A 22,170-nucleotide genomic window follows, 5' to 3' on the forward strand; every position below is an offset into this window, starting at 1 on the left:
GTCCAGAAGGAATCAGCCGCCTGTTCTTATGTAAGTACTAATTTCATAGGAGGGATAAGCTGATAAGGATGTCCTGGTACTAATATATTGATGTTAAAGAGGTATTCCTGATTCTGTTTCTTATTTATTTGTGTATAGAACAAGAGACAATACTGTTGTCTTTTATATATAAAGTTTAAATTCTACCATATTTTTCGGACTATAATGCACATCGGATTATAAGGATGAATGACCAGCAGGTGGCAGACCTGTGCACAGTTTTAGGCAGCTGTTGTCTGTAAGTGCTGTTGTCTATAGTCCAGTTCGCACTGGACTATAAGGCGCACCTTTGATTTCTGAGAGAATCAAAGGATTTTTTATGCGCCTTTATAGTCTGAAAAATTCGGTATTAAAATATCTATTGTGTAGTGTACTACCATCTGGGCTAACTGATCAAGGCTAAACATCAGTCGTGTGACTCTTTACTTATGCTCGTCTTGTGACCCTTGGTATTCAGTAAGAGGAGATTATGGATGTTTGTGGTACAACGGGAATATTTTTACTGTGGAATACAAACATGTAGCAAAAACAAAAACATAGCTTTACGCAGATGAAGCCTGCTTAGTATACAGAAAGTACATAATTCTCATACATTGTAACAGAGAAAGGGAGAAAAGCTGAGGGTTTTTTTTCTTTTCAAATCTCTTTATTGGGTTTTTCATATGTAAAGACAGTCAACAAAACATGGAAACATACAGGTACAGTACTAGCTCATACATATACAACAAGGCGTAATATGCAATGCCTAATATCACAATCATATAGAAAATAAGTACAGAAAACATGGACTGTGCAGCGCTGCGTAATCTGTTTGCACTATATAATTAAATGAATTATTATTAGTATGAGAGCATTAGGTGTTATCAACATAAGAGCCATTTAGTTCTCCTAGTAGAGTGGTGCTTCATATAGGGCAGTGGTGGCGAACCTATGGCACTGGTGCCAGAGGTGGCACTCAGAGCCCTTTCTGTGGGCACCCAGGCCATCACCAACACATAGTTTGCCAGATACGACTCAAGGCTTCCTCCTGTGATCCAAGACAGTGGAGGACGCGCCAGGGCTCAGCACCATTTTAAAGCAACATCCTTAGCTGCCAGGACTACAGGAGGAGCAAGATGGTGTGGATAGAGATGGATTGTCATTGGAGCTCTTGCTCTGGGTCCCCTGATTCTTCCTCTTCAGGGCGCCCTGGAAGGAAGCTACAATCCAAATTTCTCCATCATCTTTCTATTGTATTGGTGAACTCAGGACACCAATACGATTAAAACCTGTGATACAGCAGGGATCAATAGGTTACTGCTTAAATTGTCATGTTGGCACTTTGCGACATATAAGTGGATTTTGGTTGTAGTTTGGGCACTCTGTCTCCAAAAGGTTCACTATCACTGATATAGGGGATGCCTCTTGGCTCCTCGTATGGAATTCCTAGGTAGCCAGGGAGGGTACACCTAAATGCAAGTTAAAAGAAAGGGCGGGAGGGGATAAAGGGAAAGGTAAGAGAAAGGGAACTATGGCCTAAAGAGCTGAATGAATGGGGAAGTTGGGTCCTGCAGGGGTGAATTTAAAGTATCTAACCAGGGGGCCCAGGTTTTCAGGTATTTGTGTTAGGATTGGTACACAAAAGACAGGGGATAGTGTGCCCTGAGCTTGCCCCAACCTCTGTCCCTTCCTATAGCCCCCCCACGCTAAACCGTGGGGCGACTACTTGAAGACTCGAAATATTCTGGGTAAGTGTGGGAAGGGGAACACAAACAGACTGACAAACATAAAACACAAAAGAATCGTAAACAAGCCGGAGTCACAACTGGAGGGTACGTCAAAAGCAGAATCAGTAAGCAAGAGTCAAAGTCCAAAACTAGCCGAGTTAGCAACAATATAGATACAGATACAGAGCAATACAAACTAGCAGCAACCAGGTGGAGAAAGGGATTTTCAAACACTGGCACTGGTGACTAGTGAAGCTGCAATTTATGCAGCCAGAACTCCACCTCCAGAACCTGATAGGTGCTGGACAGCATCTGGGAATTAACCCCTCATGGTGCAGAAACAACCAAGCACCAAGCAGAGGTTCAAAGTCCCAGCCACTCCTAGACAGCGCGAGATCTTAGCAGCCGCTGCCCAGGACGAGAGGTGGAGTTTGCGCGGATACGCGCCGGGGTTCGGAGAACGCTGCTGGTACCACCAGAAGAACCAGAAGTCCCAGCAATCTCCCTAGCGAACCTGACAGTACCCCCCCCCTGACGGGGGGCCTTCGGACCCCTAGATCTTAAAGATGGCTTCTGAGGGTAGGTCTGATGAAATAACCTGAGTAACCGTGGAGCATGAACATCTCTAGCCGGAACCCAAGACCTATCCTCAGGACCAAAACCTTTCCAATGGACCAGGTACTGCAGGGAGTTACCTACCCATCTGGAATTCACCACCTTTTCCACCTCAAATTCCAGATTCCCCTCCACAATAGATGGAGAAGGAGGGTCAGAAAGAGGCAAAACAGGCTCAACATAGCGCTTCAGAAGACTCTTATGGAAGGTGTTATGGACCCGCCACCCTGCTGGAAGTATAATCTTGAAGGAAACCGGGTTAACAATATGAGTAACAACAAACGGACCCACAAACCTGGGCGCAAACTTCAAAGAGGGGACCTTCAATTTAAGGTTTTTTGTTGATAACCACACTTTATCCCCCACCACAAACGTATCAGATTTAGTGCGCCTTCTTTCAGTTTGTTGGACCATAGAATTTTGTGCCCTCTGAATATTCTCCCGAACTTGTGACCAGAGCGAGCGCAACTTGGATGTAATGGCTTCCGCTCGAGGAATATTAGAGACAGGCACAGATGAAAAAGAGAAACGTGGATGAAAACCATAATTGCAGAAAAACGGAGATACCTGTGTGGACGAACTACAGTGGTTATTAATAGCAAATTCTGCCAACGGAAGGAATTTCACCCACTGGTCCTGACTGTCCGAGACAAAGAGTCGCAGATATTGAATCATCTCCTGATTCATTCTCTCGGACTGACCATTAGACTCAGGATGAAACGCTGAGGAGAACGACAGATTAACTTCCAGTCTAGAACAAAATGCTCGCCAAAATTTGGAAACAAATTGTACGCCCCTATCAGACACAATATCATCTGGTATACCATGGAGGCGTACAATGTTCTGTATAAACAAATCAGCCAATTCTTCAGCTGAAGGTAACTTTTTTAATGGAACAAAGTGTCCCATCTTGGAGAAACGGTCCACTACCACCCAAATCACTGTATAGCCTTGAGATGCTGGCAGATCAGTGACAAAATCCATTGACACTTTAGACCATGGCCTGGTGGGAACTGGAAGCGGAAGAAGAGGCCCCTCAGGACGTCTCCTGGGAGTCTTTCCTCGCGCACAGACCTGACAGGCTTGGACAAATGCGTGCACATCATTAGTCATGTGAGGCCACCAGTAACTTCTCTTTAAGAGATCCAAGGTACTCCGCATTCCCGGATGACCTGCCAATACTGAGCAATGCGTCTCCTCCAACACTCTCAAACGACAAGAAAGAGGAACAAATAATTTGCCTTCCGGAAGGTCTTTGGGTGCAGATTTTTGTCCTGCTAAAATTTGAGAGGAGAGGTGGGAGGAGACAGCTGCCAACACAACACCTGGAGACAAAATATTACTGTCCGTAGTCGCTGGAAGCTCAGGAGTCCCGAAGCTACGGGACAAGGCATCAGCCTTCACATTTTTTGACCCAGGTCGGTAGGTGACCACAAAATTAAAGCGAGAGAAAAACAAGGCCCACCTAGCCTGACGTGAGTTCAAACGCTTAGCAGTATCCAAATATACTAAGTTCTTATGATCTGTGAGCACAGTTATCGGATGAAGAGCTCCTTCCAAAAAGTGTCGCCAGACTTCAAATGCCCACTTAATGGCAAGGAGCTCTCGATTACCAATATCATAATTCCTCTCACAAGAGGAAAACTTTCTAGAGAAATATGCACAGGGCCTAAGTCTGGTGAGAGTGGAGGACCCCTGAGACAACACTGCACCTACTCCTACCTCGGAGGCATCAACCTCCACAACAAACGGTAGAGAGAGGTCAGGTTGAACCAAAACTGGGGCTGACGAGAATGCCGCTTTTAAAGTTTCAAACGCTGAGCAAGCGGCAGGGGACCAGTTGTTTGGATCAGCACCCTTACGGGTTAGATCCGTGAGGGGTTTGGCGATCACAGAAAAGTTCTTTATAAAGTTCCGATAATAGTTAGCGAAACCTAAAAATCGTTGTAGGGCCTTAAGATTGGTAGGCCGAACCCAGTCCGTGAGCGCCTGAACCTTACTCGGATCCATCTGTACATCAGAGGGAGTCACAACATAACCTAAGAAGGAAACCTTCTGGACGCAAAAAACACACTTTTCCAGCTTAGCGAAGAGGTGGTTTTTGCGCAACCTGGTAAGTACTTGGCGGAGATGTTGCTGGTGAGAAACCATATCAGGAGAAAAAATCAAAATATCGTCTAGATACACCACCATAAACACACCGATGTAATCATGAAAAATGGAGTTCATAAAGCCTTGAAAAACCGCTGGGGCATTACTCAAACCAAAGGGCATAACCAGGTATTCAAAGTGCCCCAAAGGTGTATTAAATGCGGTTTTCCACTCATCCCCTTCTCGGACCCGAATCAGGTTATAAGCCCCTCTGAGATCTAATTTAGAGAAAACTTGGGCCCCAGAAACCTGATTTAAGAGATCCGGGATCAAGGGGAGGGGACCTGAGTTTTTTACCGTTATCTTATTTAATTCTCGATAGTCAATACACGGCCGTAAACCACCATCTTTTTTCTCAACAAAAAAGAACCCGGCCCCAGTGGGCGACTCAGAGGGACGAATATGTCCGATTGCCAAACTCTCATCAATATAACTCTTCAGTGCCTCCCGTTCTGGTACCGACAAGTTATATATACGACCCTTTGGCAATCTAGCATCAGGAAGAAGGTCAATTTTACAATCAAACTCCCTGTGAGGAGGAAGGACTTGGGACAAGGGTTTTGAAAACACATCTGAGTAGTCCGAGAGAAAACCTGGAAGACCCTGATCTTCCGTCACTACTGTACATAGTGAAACTCTGGTCAGGTGCTCCTTACAGAGAGGACCCCAATGAACCAGCTCCAGAGTTTCCCAATTAATTACCGGATTATGGATCCGGAGCCAGGGTAGACCAAGAATGACATTTTCAGACAGGTTTTCCATAACTAGAAAAGAACACCATTCTTCATGCATAGCTCCTACCATAAGCTTTATCTGCGGGGTTCGGAATTTGATCAACCCTGCCTGTAGAGGGGTCAAATCCGCACCCGACATCTGGATAGGAGTGGACAATGGAATCAATGACATGCAAAACTGAGAGACAAAATTATAATCGATTAAATTAGTCGCAGCACCTGAATCCAAAAAGGCGCGACCAGTGCAGGAAACAGACTGAAACTTAACCGTACAAGGTAAATACATTCTAGACACAATAGGGAGTACCTGAGCTCCTAAGCAGTCCCCCCGACTACTGCTTAGGAGCGGAAGTTTTCCTGCTGCTGCCTCTTGGAACAGGTGTTGATCTGATGATCAGGACTTCCACAGTAGAAACAAAGATGGCGTCTTATTCGATGTTGCTTCCGCTGTGCAGGAGAGATGCTATCCAGCTCCATGGATTCCAATTCTGGACTACCTGGAGACGGACTGGCCGCTGGCTGACAGTCCGAGGACACCCGAGGTGATCGCCTGGATCTTAGGCGACGATCAACTCGGATGACCAGAGCCATAGCATCATCTAATGTCTGAGGCTCGGCATAAGCTAAGACTAAGTCCTGTACTCGGTCTGACAGTCCGGACATAAATTGGTCTTTTAGGGCGCAGTCATTCCATTGAGAGTCAGTCACATACTGTCTGAACTGGGCACAATAATCTTCTGCTGTCCGTTTTCCCTGACACAGAGATCTAAGGTGGGAAACTGCAAGTGCTCGGCGGTCAGGTTCGTCATAAATCTGGCCTAAAGCAGAAAAAAAAGCGTCAAGAGAAGAACGGGATGGAGAGTCAGGTGGGAGAGAAAAAGCCCAATTTTGCGGATCCCCACGCAACAGGGAAATTACCACGCCCACCCTTTGAATCTCTGTGCCCGATGAACGAGGGCGTAAAGAAAAGTAAAGTTTACAGCCCTCCCGAAATGAAAAAAATTTCTTACGGTCACCAAAAAACACGTCAGGGAGAGGAACCTTAGGTTCAGGCGTGGGTGGCAGTGGATCCTGCGGTGATGTCTGCCGTGGAACCTGCATAGATTCCTGAATTTGGAGACGGGAAGCTAGATCCTGAACAAGCTGAGTTAGGGTCTGGACCTGAGCGACCACAGCTGACAAAGGCTCCATGGAAGGAGAGAATGTAGCAGGTCGGATACAGGATGCAGACCTATGTGTGGCCAGTGTTTCTGTTAGGATTGGTACACAAAAGACAGGGGATAGTGTGCCCTGAGCTTGCCCCAACCTCTGTCCCTTCCTATAGCCCCCCCACGCTAAACCGTGGGGCGACTACTTGAAGACTCGAAATATTCTGGGTAAGTGTGGGAAGGGGAACACAAACAGACTGACAAACATAAAACACAAAAGAATCGTAAACAAGCCGGAGTCACAACTGGAGGGTACGTCAAAAGCAGAATCAGTAAGCAAGAGTCAAAGTCCAAAACTAGCCGAGTTAGCAACAATATAGATACAGATACAGAGCAATACAAACTAGCAGCAACCAGGTGGAGAAAGGGATTTTCAAACACTGGCACTGGTGACTAGTGAAGCTGCAATTTATGCAGCCAGAACTCCACCTCCAGAACCTGATAGGTGCTGGACAGCATCTGGGAATTAACCCCTCATGGTGCAGAAACAACCAAGCACCAAGCAGAGGTTCAAAGTCCCAGCCACTCCTAGACAGCGCGAGATCTTAGCAGCCGCTGCCCAGGACGAGAGGTGGAGTTTGCGCGGATACGCGCCGGGGTTCGGAGAACGCTGCTGGTACCACCAGAAGAACCAGAAGTCCCAGCAATCTCCCTAGCGAACCTGACAATTTGGGGTAATTTTGATTACTTAATGCACAGATTTCTTCCAGTCGGCATAGTTGTAACAGTCTATCCACCTACTGGGAGGGTGACAGGCTTATAGTAGACAATGCCGTGTTTGCGTGGGTTTCCTCCGGGTACTCTGGTTTCCTCCCACACTCAAAAAACATACTGTTAGGTTGTTCAGATTGTGAGCCCCATGGGGACACAGACCAAGTTGACACACTTTGTGCAGCGCTGTGTAATCTGTGTGCGCTATATAAATAAAGAATTATTATTATTAACACTATGAGGACTTTCGCTGCTAGAACCATATGTAACCAGAGAGATTTATTGTATATCCCTTTCCAGCTGGGTAGAATAAGGTTTAAGCATACAATTTGCTTGTCTAATGTGGGCGCGTTAGGTTTAGAATAGCCGTATTAACTGACTCCCAGAAGGGCATAATAAGCGTATATCTTCACCAAATGTGTAAGAAGGACCCCTTACTTCATAGGCATCTACTTAAGTACTCACCCAAAGCATTACCAGGAAAACAGTATAGAATAGGGTGAATAATTTGCTTTGCTTGTATGTTTATTTCATGTTGCTTTTGCCATTTGGTGTACAGTATCTATAAGCCCAACTGCATCTAGTATGAATGACCTTATGGCATATTTATGTATTCATTCTTTTTACTCAATAGAAACATGTTTATACTTTCTTTTTACTCAATAGAAAAATATTTTAATAGCTACAGTGAATACAATAGCATATTTTAGCTACTGTACTTTGCTCAATACTCTTGATGATCCATTCTATCTTTTTAGGTGCCATCCTTATAGTGGGCAGAAGGTGGCAGCACCACATAGTGCTCTTGCCTCCAGTTCATACTACACAGGCCAAAGTGGTGGCTTGAAGCCATGATTCAGGGGAGATGTCTGCTATGTCCATAATCCTGATTTTTTTTCCATGTTACATAAATTTGGTGGGGACTCAAAAAGCTGTAATGCAGCCCTCCTCTGATTCTACATCTTCTGAGGAATCCTGTATTTGTGCATAGAGGATCAGTTACCGTATGATATCATTATTGATTTTGAGTATGGAGATATACAATATATTACATATGACACAATATTAATATTAGATTTCTGCAACTTGGTCCATAATATGGTATATACGTGTATATATATATATATATATATATATATATATATATACAGCTGGTGTGGTAGTAATAACTACAGTATCTGCAGGATGGTAGCTATTATTTATATTCATTGCAACTTTTTTATTTATGTATTATTTTATTATTATTTAAATGCCTATTGTAAAATTCTGTAACATTCTTCTTGATATCCTGTCTTCTCATAAAAGAAATAAGAAAATTCTTCCTAAGGACTAGGGAGCATAAGATGCTAGAGTGGTGGAGTATTAAAAATGTGCATTTTATATTTCTTTTTATTCATTTTAGATAACATTGTGCTTCTTCCCCTGGGACCAAACGGCTTTATGCCAGTCCTGCATTGATCATCCTTTTACTGAGCCGCTGGCGACATAGTTATGCAGCTTATTCCATGTATTGATTGGTTTTGTGTTTTTCTTTGTCTGTACTTTATAAAATGCAGTGAAGGAAAGTAAATAAAGTTAAGTAAAACACATACAATAAAACCCAGAAATGAACAGTAGAAAATATATTCATATAAATACCCTACACAAGTGGTGCATTGGGCCATGTAGTGTGTTTTTTGAGTAATCCACCAGTGTATTGATGGGGTGCACCCCTTGTCTATCCACTAAAACTTACATGTTGATGAATGTCCCCTTTTATCAGGATCTGCTCTTATGCCCTTGATGTTTAAGAAAATATGCTTTAAAAACTATGCAAATGAGCCTGAGGAGCTCCAGGCTCCATTAACTTCTATGGAGAGTGGAGCCCCCTAGGCTCATTTGTATGATTTTTAAAGTCTTTTTTTTCGTAAAAACAAAGGCATAAAAAGCTAAGAGAAGAGCGGATCCTGGTAGATGGGGCACACACCCGCATGTAAGAGTACTGGTTTATAATCCATGATTCTGATGGTAGATTTTCTCTTCATTAGAGCTGCTGGAAAGTATATTAATAAGGGAGGCTACAGCTGGACACTACATTTAAGATGTATGAGTATGGTTCTATTAGTATGATTCTGTGTAGCATATATGTGTAATGTGTGGAACGGGGATGGCAGTGAGAGTTTAGGTGTATGGCAACCCGACCCATAGAGTCTTGTTAAGCCACTGTCTTGTTGACCCTGGAGATTTGTGTAACCATAACTTTGTGTGTGTTTTTACTAGCAGCAGAACTTTGAAAAATGTGTTTCTATTCCAGGATTGTAGCAGGACTTGGAGCTCTAGCGTGTGAGATTTCTTCACGAAACCCAGCACAGCCTTTCACCTCTATGTAACTGCTGTGGTATACAAACAGAAGCTTACGACAGCATTGATTTAACAAAGTCCAGCTACAATTCTGGCATATAAATGCATATTCACAGTCCTACTGCTACTAACAACACACACAATGGTATGGTTACACACATCTCCAGGGATGCTACCTAACACTGTATACATCTTTGTATAGTCATAGCTTCTGGTAGCTTCTGGTAGCTTTAAACGGATTACACATTTGGACCTCCAACCATCATAAATGTATAACCACTTTGCCCTGAATAAATGATTACTTAAGTGCTACATAAGTTAGGAGCATAAAAGGGTAAGGCCCCTTTCACACTGACTTTCACACAGCAACGCTGCTCAGCCTTCCCCTCTCCATAGGGAGAAGTGTGGCACGTCCCCACACATACGCTAGTAGATAGAGCCTGGTACGGCTCGTGGGCCATACGTGGATCAAAATGGATGGATGAAAGTTATGGGAACCCGGTACAGGCAGCATACGGCCATTTCCCTCCTAAGGCAACATTCATATGAACTTATTGGGGGCGTATATACAGCCGACGTATATACGCCATATATACATCCCCCATAGATGGCAATGGGCGCACTGCGCCGTACGGGAGCGGTACGGTGCAGCAAACCGTACTGTGTCCTATCTTTCCCCGGAATACAGCACCGTGCGCCATTTATTACTATGGAGAGGGGCGGGGGCGAGCAGCACCGACGCCTCTCCCTGGCGCCTACGTGTGCCGACATTGTGTGAATGTAGCCTTACCCTGTAGTATCTGTGTATGTAGAGACATGTTGGCTCTATGTAGACCCTGTAATCCAGAACCATTTTGCTTGCGTTTTTTTTCTCATATTCCTTTTTTCTTTAACCAACATTATTTTCCTTGTTTTAAGTAATATTGTTAGATCATTTATTTTAGAGGAGGGATAAAAGCATTTTTGGCAATAAAACTACATTATGTATAAAGAAATAGCCACAAAAAAACTATAAATTGTCAATTACCCCTTGATTATGTGAAGTTTGGAGTAACACTGTGTCTCGGTGCTGTACTTGTCTTCATTCTGCTCAACAGTTTTGCGGCACTTTTTATTTTTGGTTAATGAGATGTCAGGTTTATGGCAGTCAATTGGGGGAATTACGTGTTTCCACTCTCTTTACAGTGGTTTCTTATACATTAAAGAGCCTGAGTATTGTGGAACCCATAATGCTCGAGTGAAATTGTGCCTGTCCTCGCAAACAGATCAATATTGGATACAGACTTGTGGTTTATATGAGACGGACGAGGGAGACTTTTGTTTTTCTTTAAACTTTTTATCTCGTCTGTAATGTTGTAATTAATTAGAAAGTAAATGCAAAGAGTTCTTAGACCTATTGCTTTAATGTCTTCCCATAGAAATCAATTCTTACCTGGCGAGATTGATAGTGTTTTCATTGTAATGATCTGTTGCGGAAAGACCTGAATATGTTGTACTGTACAGGAAACCAACGTTTACATCTTTTGTTGTGTGTTGGGGCAGTGTGTGTGACATCTAGCAAATTGGCGTGCCAGCCAGCTCTTCAATGCTGAAGATGCTGTGATATTTCCATTTTTCAAGCAATATTCCAATGGCTTGAACTGCAGTGCAGCATGCCATAAAGTAGTGTCTTATGATTCCTATAGGCACAATATTGAAATTATTTCTGAATTGACGCATAATAATGAAATAATAAATATTAATCAAATGCTTGTAATTCCATTATCTAATTAAATGAATCATTTGACCTTTTAAAGAGTAGCTCAGATTCTTTAAGAGGACCTGCTGCTAAAGTAGGCAGCTCCTAGTACTACAACAGATGTAGCAGTGTTACACTACTAGCGTTATCGGAAACCTCCGATAACGCTAGCAGACACTGCCACAATGTACAACAGAAACTCCGGACCGCACTGTAAGCAGTCGGGCGTATTCATAAGGGGGCGGGATTAGGGGCGTTGTCTGCCGAGCCTATGGAGTGGGAAAAGCAGCACCTTGGACCGCCCATCATGAATACACCCAACCGCTTACAGTGCGGTCCTACGTTTTCTATTGTACATCGCGGCAGCATCTGCTAGCGTTATCAGAGGTTTCCGAAATTCAACGGTGTGAATATGGACCAAAGGAAGAAATTTGATCCTTCAGCACACGAAAAATATGATGATGATATAAATATGATGATATCTTGGTTCCTTTATTTAATTCATACTGGTGCAAAAATAAAATCCAATAATAGCATAAAAAGTAGGTAAACCTACACATTTCAGGTCATGAGTAAAGGCCTGAAACGCGTAGGTTTGCCTACTTTTTAATCTATTATTGGATTTTATTTTTGTTCCTGTATGGATTACATAAAGCAGCCAACATTTTTTTTATCATATTTTTGTGTGGGGGTGGGGAGGTGTAAATTTCTTCCTTTGGATCTGTATTATTGAGGGCTTGTACACCTAACTGGGGTTTCCACAGCCCTGTGTAATGAGCCAACTGCGCGTGCTTCAAATTATAAGTTCATTTACCACCAGAATCAAGGATTGTAACCAAGCACACTGACATACTGGTGTTTGCCCTCTCTGGCAGAATCTGCTCTTCTTTTGGCTTCTTATGCCACAGGTTTTTTTTTGTTTTTTTAAAAGGCTTTAATGCCAATGAGCCTGAGGGGCTCCAGGGTCCATAGATGTTAAATAGCGCCTGGATCCCCTCAGGCTCATTTGGATAATTTTTAAAACCTTTCTTTCCTAAAAACAAAGGCATCAGAAGTTAAAAGAAGAGCAGATCCTGCCATAAGGGGCACACACCAGTATGTCAGTGTACTTGGTGTACAATCCTTCATTCTGGTGGTAGATGTCCTTTAAGTTTGCGACTCAGGCAGTCCTTTTCGTTACATGAGTAACATGAGATATAAATGGGCCCAATATTGCACATGTTGTACTAGTGTCTTCCTCAGAGGTCCTGTGAGATGTAATGTAACCTGTACTCAAGGACTCCTTCACGAATATGAATTTTGTAAATGTCTTGGTATCCAGAACTCAGCAATTCAGATGTGTCTAGCCCGCAAAGCTTGCACCATTCCGAAAACCAATGACTGCGTGTATTCAGAGCCTGTTCATGTCTCCATCGCAGGTGCGTGGAACAAGTCTGTGGTCTCAAACACCTGCTAATGTGCTGATACTGCAAGTTGCTTTCATTATTCCTACAGGTTATGGGGCCTTTCATGTACCCTGTTTATAGCCAAGCCCCCGGCACAAAATGACTTTCCTGTCTAGTTTCATTACTGAGCAGCTCTGTCTGACTATTACAATCCATTACCTGTTTTCACGCATGGATTTTTTTTTCCAGCCAGACAAGGGTTAAAGAAAAAGCTCCAAAATCCATAGGAAATCTTTTTCCCTTTCACACGTTTGTCCCTCTTTGAGCAATACATACATTAGCCATGCTGAGAAAATTCCTAAACTCTTCCGCGGTGCACACACATTCCTTGCACGCATATTCCACAGTTTTTTTGCTGGTTGAGCTGCGGCCCCTTTCTTGTGTAGCCTATAGGGGAAGCTCACATAACAGCAAATGATTAAATTACTAGGACTACTGCTGGTTCTGATGGAACCAAAACCCATCGGAATGTTTTGACTTTAAACAAAGTCGACAGTTACCATCCCATCAAACCTATCCCGCATTTTTGGCAGTAGAGTAACAAAGCTTAGTCTGGCAGACAACGAGGTCTGGATATTTATAGCGTTTATGTCATGTTTGTCTTATGACTTGTTCATAGACCAATACGACATGTACCGTAATCATCTCTCCACATTTGCGGGATGCCTAAAATGACCAAATACTTCAACTTTTATGGCTTTTAAAAAGACGATCAAAGATCGGACGAAAAAAAAAAAATTGTCGAATGAATTGGTTATTAAAAGCCGAAAGCTGCACATGCTAATGTTTACTCCACTGCTGGGAAGCGCGCATGGCTTTCGGCTGGCGTTTAATTATGGATGTTTCTTTACAATTACATATCGCATGGGGTTTTTGTAAGCCTTTGCACAGGACAAAAAGAAAAATCAATTTTTAGGCTGGATTAAATAACCTTTCAATGCTTGTAATTATGATATATATATATAAAGTAATGCGATATCCTAACATGTGCCGGGGTTTATGTTTAAAAAGGGGATGAAAGGAGCTTTCTTGGTGTCAGATTCAGATAAGTGATGGGGCCTGTCCTCTAGCAGGACCTGCAGTGAAAGAAGGAAATAAAAAATATATAAACAGATAGCAAGATGTAAAAAGTTAACAGGATTCCTTTACAATTTATTTTGACTATATATCTATCTATCTATCTATCTATCTATCTATCTATCTATCCATCTATCTATCCCATATTTATCTACTGGATTTTTCTATACAAAAATTGGGAAAAAAGCAGCACAGTTATAGGAATAGTGGGTGCTATGCTAGGACACGATCCACTTGTAAAAAAAAAAAAAAAAAAAACTTTATAAAGGTGAAAAGCTACACGTTGTAAGTTGGAATGCTGCCTGTCTTTGGTGTTAACTATTTATCTGTATGTCTAACTGTCAATCTTTTATCTGCCTATTTACTGTATCTATACGTATATTGTATTTATTTTTTATTTGATCTATTACCGGTATATATTATTAATTTATTAGAATTATTAATAATATACTGTTATTATGTAGATGTCACCAACATATTTATTCATATTTCAAGGTGGTACGATTCCTCCACAATTTATTTTGCATCTATCTATCTAATCCATGAAAGGAAGAAACACTCCAAATACAGGCAGTCCCCTACTTAAGAACACCCGACTTACAGACGGCCCCTAGTTACAAACGGACCTCTAGATGTTGATAATTAACTGTACTTTAGCCCTAGGCTACAATAAACAGCTGTAACAGGTATCAGAGGTGTCTGCAATTTAGCTTTATTGTTAACCCTGGTTCTTATGACAACCCAACATTTGTAAAGTCCAATTGTCACAGAGACCAAAAAAAAAGTTTGGCAGGGGCTGCAATTAAAAAAAAACACAGTTCAGACTTACATACCAATTCAACTTCAGAACAAACATACAGAACCTATCTTGTACGTAACCTGGAGACTGCCTGTACTGTGAAAAAGCATGGTGTTTCATTATTCCATGATGTGACACATCTATCTATCTATCTACACAGATGTGTCACATCATGGAATAATGAAACACCCTAAAAAAAAATAATAAAATATATATATATATATATATAAATATATATATTTTAAATTTATTATTTGTACAATTATTAACTATTACTGATGATAGTGTGCAATCATATACATTTGTGTTAGAGGATATGAAAAAAAAAGATTCCCAATTCCAAATTACGCATGTATCATTCCATTATTACTGGAAAAATAGGTACATTTGTAGATCATATAGAAATCATGTTAATAATATTAAATCTTTATATATGTAGCTCATTATATTATGTAGCACAGGATAATAACATAGTCAGAGGATACAATAGAAATGAGGTCTTTACAGTATTAGATTGTAAAATTGTATACTTTTACATTAGATACTTCTTAAAGCTATAAATAAATCAAAAATATTACCGTAAATCATGTCATTATGGAGTTAATTTGAACAAAGTCTATGGTCACATAGCTTAGCCACAACTTCTATACAATTCTTATCTGCAGTCATTTGGATTTCATTGTACTTTAATACATAGTTAAATTTTGGGGCAGAAATTTTTATGCAGTTTAAATTAATTCTACAATTAATTCTTAATTCTGCTGTCGTCTTTGTAGTATATTCATGTTTTTAACATACCCTATCCAGATGTACTGGGCAGTTGCAGAAATTTCGGCATAAAATCTATTAACTTCTCATAGATTGTAAGCTCTTTCGAGCAGGGCCCTCACTCCTATATACCATTACTCTGTAATGTCCCATTTTATTATATTGTATTTGTACCCCATGTTCTGTACTGCACTGATGAATATGATGGTGCTATATAAATACAGATTTATTATTATTTAATACACAAATAGGAGAAGTTGTATCTTTATTTTGTTGCACTTTCCATTGAAGGGCACTTGTTTGCAACCAAATTATGGTCCTTGATTTAGCCATGTGTTTAATCAGATCAACAGTGCTTATGGTCCTCTGGTTTTTCTTATAAGGTTTTTGCTCTATAGAGAAATACCGTATATTGATTGCAGATAGTTTCATATTTTAATGCAAAAATCCTGCACAATATTTTATAGACACAAACTTGGAAGCAAAACAGATAAATAACTCTCATTGTAGTAATTTGCAAACCATGGGCATCCGGCAGAAATATTGTTCTGACACTCATATTTTTAATGACAGAGTGTTTTTTTCATATTTCACTGATGCACTATTGGACAATGAACATATGTTGAATATGTCATTGTTATTATTTGTGGAGGTATTATATTGGTAAGTTCAATGAGATTTAAGCCACAGCATGGAGCAATAATTGTTTGTGCATTAGTTCACCAAACCTAATATAACATGTTATAGGGTTAAATGATTGAACATGTTCATTTTTGATTTGTGGTCCAATTATTGGACAGTAGATGTTTTATCTGATGTTCTAGCCATGATTACCTTTAAGCGGAGCGCCTTAATTGGCCTTCCTCTAACTAGAGTGTTTTTGACAATCTGTTTTTAGCGACTGCACAATAGATAAAGTAGACATAGGTGCAACAGTACATCTGGTGCCGAGTGATAAATGCTACTTTCATAGCCAAAAAATGTGCCCTGGGTGTGTCCGTGCACTATAAAAACAGTGTGAATACCAAAAGTGGCGCAAAGCATTAAAGTGCACTGCCCCGAAAAAAAACATTATACATCTGCCCCAATGTATTTACAACACATAAGCACATAAAAAAAAGACCGTATCACAATTTTTGTATACATCGTTTTTATTTATCATTACGCCATTAAAAGATCTTTATTATTATAATATAGTATTCATTTTTCCCTTTACGCCTTTTTTGTAAAATGGTGTAAATCACGCAATATTTTTAGCCTTCGTCGTAAAGTTTTCCTTAATTAGAACGTTCTTACACTCCTTACATCGAGCACTTGGTGTAAATCTTAAATTCCATTTTCCCCCCCTTTTAGAATTAGCACCTTGTATTTTTTAATTGGACAAGTAATTGTATAAAAATACTAAACTAAGTAGAAAGCCCTGGAAAACGGAAAAGCCTCTAGGATTTGGAGAAGGAGAAGAGAGACAGTTCATGAAGACGCTGTGCAGGCAGGATGCTGGGAGGGAAGGATAGTGAAGGACAGAGTTGTTGGGGAAAATTTGCAACAGCTTAAGACATGGAAACAATTTCCTCTGTAATTTGGGCAGGATGGTCTGTACCCCAAAAACTGAAACGGAAGTTGTAAAGTGACAGAAGTTTTTTTTATTGGTGCCCGGGCCAGCTGCACCTGGCTGTCCTAATTACATTCAACCAAGTCATTACTCAAAGGCCTGAAGTTTAGCCACCAACAGCACTTACTAAAGCACAATCGGAATTTAGTTGTAAACCAGAATTATTGGAACACCGAGATATCATAAAGAGCAAGGTGCTGACATGTAAGATTGCTTTATTTAGGGGAGCTTAAATGTAATTTAGTGGCTCTATGTTCTGGGAGGCATGAATCAGTACATGGAACTATCTAAACACGGATTAAGTGAACTACCAAGCAATATTTGCAATGAGTAATTATGCAGCTTGTTCCTGAGTATCCCAGCACAGCTGATGTCTATAGGATTTGCTTGTATGGAATAAGGCACAAAAAAGTCCCATAACGTAAAAGCACTGATTTAATAAACAGTTCCTGTAAAGATGTCAAAGCCTCGGTCATAAAGGGGAAAATAAAAATCTTTTGCGAATTTCCCTGCCAGATCAATGGTGTGAAAAACCAAATGCATTAATTTTGTAAGACCTCAAACTTTGAGGCTGTCAATACAATTCCTGTGATTAATGGTTACAGACTTTTACTGGGCTCATAAATCCTGCCGGCCCGGTTTCTTCTTCTACTGACATTGTGTCTAAAGACAACACATTCACTTGCGGCTCAAGTAGATTTCAGGCTCCATCAGCCCGGCCTGCAGCTCGTTAGATTGCTGTCTGTTTAATTATGGTTAAAGCAGAATTTATTATTGCCCATTAGTTTATTGCGACCATTTCTGTGTCTGGCTGCCCGTCTCTTTATTACAATCCCTAAATGTTATTATTGTGAGTCATAGCTCTATACAATTATGATATTCCCGAAATGCACATACACAACAAAAATAAAACTAATTTAAAAAATAACGTTAAAAGACAGAAAACAACTTGTATGTTCAGAGACTGGAATATTAAGGAAAGAGAACAGGGATCTGCATTTAGGTGGCCATGTTATCGTCTGGACAACCTGCTGTGGGTTAGGGGCTCACCCACTGTTATTTATAGTAGAAACATAGGGGAGATTTATCAGAAGTAAAACTGTCCTAGTTGCTCATGGCATACTTAGTAGTTTTATAACTCTAGATCCCTGCCTGCTGGACAATTTACTGGTGGGCATTTATCACACCTAGCCTACCTGCACTCAAGTGTGTAAGCATCCTCGGGAACCATGGTCCACTATTTACGGGCCACATGCCGATGAAAGTAGAAAAGACCACCTGAGCCACAAGCCACAAAAATTTGTGCGAATGAACCCATAGAAAGGAAGGTATTTGTCTTTTTGCTATTCTTTGAATTTTGGGTCAATAACAAGGTTCTTGTGCAGGGAGCCTTCTACAGTAAATCATCTGCAGAAAAACCCAGTTGCTATGACTTACAATGTTTTGTTAGTAGATAACTTACACTACAGTTATCAGGGCTTGTACACTAGTTTTCTGCTTTTCTTGCGAACCACCAGGCATTGCGCTTAATATCCCCTTTACGTGACGTTTATACCAAGGGGGCATGTATTGGTCGTGGCTGGTGGTGGAGTGGGCTAAAGCAGGACCTCCTGTGGGTATGAGAGCCGCGTCATATGATAAAGTTTGCCTACTTGTAGTAAGGGGCACATGTATTCAGTTATAATAATGATAAAATAATTCCTTTATTTATATAGAGCACACAGATTACTAAGCACCGCATAGAACTTGCCAAATCAGTCCCTGTCCCCAATGGGGCTCACAATCTAATATGTATTCAAAGGTGTTAAATGGAAAACAATGCCTCCTTTTGCTACCTTTAAAGACAATGGGGCACATTTACTTACCCGGTCCTGTTGCAATCCAGCGGCGCGTTCTCCGTCAATTTGGGTCTTCCGGCGGTTCACTAAGGTAGTGTGCCCGATGTCCACCAGGTGTCGCTGCTGCACTGAAGTCCACCAGACACATTTTTTTAAAAAATACCACTGTTTTTCCAAATCCGTCGGGTTTTGCGATGGCCACGACCCCCGATTCCCGTCGCATGCATGCCGGCGCCGATGTGCCACCATCCGATCGCGTGCGCCAAAAACCCGGGGCAATTCAGCGAAAACCGGTAATTTTCCGATGACCGATGAAAAAGAGCGATTCAGGCCCTTAGTAAATGACCTCCATTGTTTTCCATTTAACACCTTGGAAAGCATCCACTATTTTGGAGGGAGACATAGCAGCTGTGTGTCACTGATAGGGATTTTTTATGCAGGGCCCCAACAGCCCTCTTGACTTTTGTAAGGTGAGTCCTAATTAACCCTTTGAGGGAGGATGAGATAGCTGCCGGCAGCGAGCTGACAGAGTAAAAGAAAGACACAGTCCAGTCTTTAGATTCACTCAAATCAAACTGTTTATTTCAAAAAACCCCATCTGTATTTTTATACAGAGAAATCAGCATTTTGGGTGTTGTATGAAAGGAGATAAGGAACTTAGATTCTATTGGACATCAGCACATTCTGGGAAAAAAGTGAATTAATTGTGCTCAGTTCTCAGAGACCTTGTACACAGATATTGTTTATACTAGTTTGCTGAGAAGAATATGATAAGTGGGCTCCAGAATCCTAATATCATGCAGCATCGAGGACAGACTGGCTTCTCATTAAATGTCAAAGGGTATTAGCTGACAGGCGAGCAAACAGGTTACATAAAATGAAGTTTGAATCATGACATTAACTTGACAATGGTCAGGGAACATGGCCGCTGTATCCAAGATGGTGGACAGTAGTCAAGATGGCGTCCGAAACCAGTGCGATCTCCTTAACAATCAGTCACTCACTCCTCCCTTCTTCCTTTTTTTTAAGATGGTTTTCAGGATTCCTCGGGTCTGAGGTAAGGGTAACCAAAATAAAGTGTACTTACCCTACTCTATGTCCCAATTCAAGCGTCGTAGCAATCTCCCAGTCTTGCATTCTGCAGTTCTACCAAATGAACACTGAGTACATTTAGCTTTGTGTGCAGATAACCAGAGTGTTTGTTCACATTTTCTCTTAGCAACTACTCCTGGTTGTAGCACACAAAAAATACAGAATGTTGACAAACAGTAAGGTGGAAAGACGACTATATTTCAGACAGCATTTGAAGTTAGAAATCAAAATCCCCTCTGAAAATACAAGCTGAACGTATCAATTAAAAATTCCATTTACATCAATTTAAATTTTGTCATATGTTCTGGTTCTGGCGTACACGAGGAAACCAAAATGGGTTACAACTTTTTTTGGTGCATCTTTAACATTAAAGGGTGCGACACAATTCTGTCGGACGCTGTATGATAAATGTGGTGCATGGTCCAACTGTGTTTCGGAATGTTCCTTCGAGTGCAGAATTTTCTGTAGCGTCTGGTATAGTGGGGGTTATTTACTAAGGGTCCGCGGACGCACTTTTGTCTGACTTTCCGATGTTTTGGGGTTTTGCACGGCTGTGTTAGGTATTTAACAGGAGATTGTGTCGCACGCGATCAGATTTTGACACGGCTGCGCTGGCTTTCATGCGACAGAGATCGAGGGCATGCTGTTGGACGATCCGACTGATTCGGACTGAGAGCAGAATTTAACTTTAAAATTGTGTCGCAAGATCAAGCACTTACATGCACCAGTAAGAACAAGGTGAACTCAGTTGGACCTGAGCGGGAAGCGACACATGCAGGGAATTGGACGCACAATCTTAGTGAATCGCGGCACAGTGGTTGATCGTTGGAACTCCTCTGGACGGGTAAGTAAATGTGCCCCAATGTTCCACAGGCACTTTATAAATATATGTGCAAGCAGTTTGTACTGAGAAGGCTGTGCAGTCAGACAACCTACTGCTGCAGGGAATTTAATAAATGTGGGCCAGTGAATAGTGTATAGACACATATCAAAGAATTGTAAAAAAAAACAAAAAAAAAAACAATAATTCTTGTTAAAAAAAATCCAACCCCAAATACAATAAATGGATAAAAGTTACATAATATATACCACAAAATGTTGACATTAAAACATACAACCTTTCTCACTCAAACATGCCCTTCGTGACTCCATCTCAGCTCAGTTATCGCTTTTGAACAGTGAGATAAAAAAAACTAAAGACATTTGCCGCATCTTTAAGCGCATAATAGGCCGTGCCCTAAAGGGTTTTACTTTATGCAAAGTAGATTTACTAAAATACTTTTATTTTAAGTATTGTACATCATGTTCAGATTTTCTGTAAACTCATAGAAGTTTTGCCTGCTTTACATTACAGGAACTGTATGGATAAAAAAAGTATAACTAGAAACCTATGGAGCAGAAGAAAATACGCGGTGTGTAAATATACACGAGTATCTGTCTGCTGAGGTGTTTGAGAAAATACTGTAGATGATTGCTCTTGGGCTAAATAAGACGTTTTACTGCTACAAAACAGTTATTAAAAAGTTGACTATAAAGTTTATTATGAAATTACCTGATGACAGGTGTATGTTCTGCTGTGACCACCCTCCTAGACAAGACCATATTTACACAGTTACCCTCCTCCTCCTCAGTTTATGAGTTTCCATACATGTACTCGTTTTCCCTCTCCAAAAGGTATAATAAATGATCAGATCCAATAGAGGATCACTGGATATGTTCTACAGACTTTACCAGCTTGCTGTCAGACTGCAGATGGGAAATAAAAGAACCATACAAATGGAACGTTGCCAGAGATTAGATTGCAAACATTCCAGTTCAGCGTACGATTTCAGGCTTAGGGAACCACAGACAGGCTTAACGTGGGCACTGTTATTGAAGTTTCATTGTGTCTCAATAAAAGGGTGGCAATAACAATTAGAACAGGCAGTACAAAGGCCCTCGCAGAAGGGATCCGGCTCACATACTGCTTGCTTGGGTGAGGAGCTTGAAAGCTTCCATTTAGAAGTCAACGTGCACGTCTGTTTAATTGTCTCAAGGCAGCACTTGAACATTTGGCCTGATAAGAGGCCTTCTTGGCTTTCCATAGCCCATAAAATCAGCATTGCACGGCATCTGTTTAATATAACATTGGTGATGCTGGTGTTCTGTCACTGAGCTTTGCTTGAAGCAGAACTTGCCCCTTAAGGCAGATACAACACACCATAAAAAGACGGGTCCTGAAGACCAGGCGGCCATGGGAATTCTGCAAGACAAGCAGCAACATGTGTATATATTTTCACAAAGGTTACTTTATACCA

General features: G+C 41.1%; 1 protein-coding gene across 1 annotated transcript in view; it reads left to right on the forward strand.

Moving 5' to 3' along the window:
* JAZF1 (JAZF zinc finger 1) overlaps window positions 1–22,170 on the forward strand; it is a 190,481-nt gene that overhangs the window by 32,298 nt on the left and 136,013 nt on the right. The gene's annotated exons all lie outside the window — the stretch shown is intronic.

This window comes from Engystomops pustulosus, chromosome 5, assembly GCF_040894005.1.
Source record: "Engystomops pustulosus chromosome 5, aEngPut4.maternal, whole genome shotgun sequence".
In the NCBI taxonomy this organism is placed as follows: Eukaryota; Metazoa; Chordata; class Amphibia; order Anura; family Leptodactylidae; genus Engystomops; species Engystomops pustulosus.